This window comes from Echinops telfairi, unplaced genomic scaffold, assembly GCF_000313985.2.
Source record: "Echinops telfairi isolate 266 unplaced genomic scaffold, ASM31398v2 ScPeMD7_2;HRSCAF=8, whole genome shotgun sequence".
NCBI classification, from domain to species: domain Eukaryota; kingdom Metazoa; phylum Chordata; class Mammalia; order Afrosoricida; family Tenrecidae; genus Echinops; species Echinops telfairi.
The window spans coordinates 46,545,334-46,547,765 of record NW_022103898.1 but is presented as its reverse complement, the minus strand read 5'-3'; positions in this window follow the sequence as shown (position 1 = coordinate 46,547,765).

The window sequence follows — 2,432 nt, the reverse complement described above, 5'->3', positions numbered from 1 at the left end:
AAAATTATGAAAAAAAATAAAGCAACATATCTAATTTGTCCACAAATTACCATTTTCCCCCTAAAAATGTGTTTATAAGCTGAATTTTCATGAGTTGGAAAACACATAAGAAACAGTATTCATGGTGGTTTGGTTTCAGGCCAGTCTTCAAATCAGTTTAACCAAAATGTAATTTAAAAATTGATTCTAATCTTTTTAGGTATTACACTTTGATGGGAAAATAAATCAGTGTGTCTTTCTCACTGAAGCCCTGACCTCAGAGTAACTATTGCTTCATTTGTTAGACTTTTAACTTTTGTAAAGATTGCAAACACTCCACTATGATGTTATTAGACTATCTTCCCCAAAATACTGTCCCCTTACTTACTCAAGGCATAATATTTAAAAGCTGGCTTTTACCCAGAGGTGAACAGTTAGAACCCAGACACAAGTCCAGTAACAGACCTGGCAAACTGCTCCCATGAGGTTAGCCACGCATATATTTCCAGTTGATTCCAAACCACAGACGCTTTGTAGGACAGAGCAGAACTTTCACAGAGCTTTCCCAAGGCTGTAATCCTTACAGATGGCTGACTGCCTTCTCTTTCTCCCACTGGGTGGCTGGGGAGTTTGAACTATGACCTATTGACTGAACCTGTATGACCAGGCTTCCTTATACGTAAATATTACTACCAAGAAAACCACAGTGGGGTTAGTTATACTCTTGTCTCCTGGGGTGAGTGTGAATGAGAAACAACTCTACTAAACAATAACAACAAAACTACCCTTCTTCTGCACCATTCATAGGAAGAGCAAACTTTCCCATGGAATTCATGAGTGTTTGGCTTCTCGATTAAAGTAGTGTACTTTCTATTCCCTGGTCTTTGAGAATTACCATAGGACTTACTTTGGCTAAAGGTTACAGTGCACATATATTTGTAAAAGTACATGTGCTCTTGCCCTTGCTGCCCAGGAAGCACCAGGCATTGTCCTGTCCCTGAATCTCTGTCCCCAATGAAATTAGTGCTGGGATGTCTCTTTGAGCATCCCTTGTAAAAACGGTTGATGTAAGGGTGAGAAATATGTAATTACTTCTGTTGACCACAGGTATTTTGTGGCTACTTGCTTTGAAATGTTATGAAATGATAGTTAACCCATAAAACCACCTATAAACCCAAAGTGGGTCCACAAAAAGACTCAAAGATTGGTAAAACAGGTAAATAAAAACCACAGGACCTAAACTAAGTTTAGAAAATCTCGCGTGTGTTGCAGAGGACAGCACTCTGACTCGTACTTTGTATTAAAGTTGACTCTGTAGATAAGCAACCCATGCTAAGAACTAAGGCAAGAATGCATTTTGCAAAAAAAAAATCAGACCCATTCACTTCCTATAACTCCATCTACCACACATCACTAAATATAGGACAAATGAAGAAAGATATTAATGGTATACATTTAAAATCAGTGACCAATTAGGCCACAAAATAACATTGAAAATATAATATCATATAATTATATTGAAACCAATTAAGAAACTGGAACTCCCAAAGCAAATTTATAATATTGAGTCTATTTAGCATCAAGGAATACAAAAAAATATTTAGTGCGATGAAGTTTAGAGTATACAAAGGGCAGAAACAATTAGAAAATATTTTGAAATTATGAAGTCAATCAAATCAATAAGATGGATGAAAGAAAGTATTACAACTCAAAGTGACCCTTTGAGTTGTTTGGAACCTTAAAGTATGTTTAGGAATGATTACTGCCATTAGAGGGGAACATCGGTCACCACTGGGAATTTTGTGTCTAATAGCAGTACAATTAAAGAGAAGGGATAATAGGTTATGCCTGAAATCATATAGGAATGTGCAATGAAACAAAGTGTTTCAGCTTTAGCTTGATGATTTCTGTCACAGTATTTCTTTTGGAATAGTTTTGCTCTAAACCACACTCTGTCTACTGAGACAGACTTGGCACTTGCTTTCTATGAGGCAGTCATGCATTTCCTTGATTGCTGGGAAGGCAGAAGCAATCAATAATAACTACTAGCATTTAATACATTTAAAGGCATATTGGTGAACTAAGCATGCTCGTTTTCAAAGTGGATGTGGATGCTTATTCAGATGTTATACTACTGAAAGCCAAAGAACATCCCTGAGAGATTTGGGGGAAAAGGTGATTGCCTATAGTTTTATTAGTTTAGACATGATATATCACAAATATCCTCAGGTACGTGCATAAATCTTTGTTTTTGCCAAGAAATAACACATGAACTCTTATTTATCAGACAGTATTTTCTTAAGAGGATTCAAACACACCAAAATTCTATTCCTGTATTGCTTTTATTCTCCCATAAATGAAAATCTGCTTCATGATTCAGGCATCTTTTCAAATAAAAATCCACACTTTAGGCTTTTCTTAGTTCTTCCTAAAATTTAGATTCCCAGGATAGG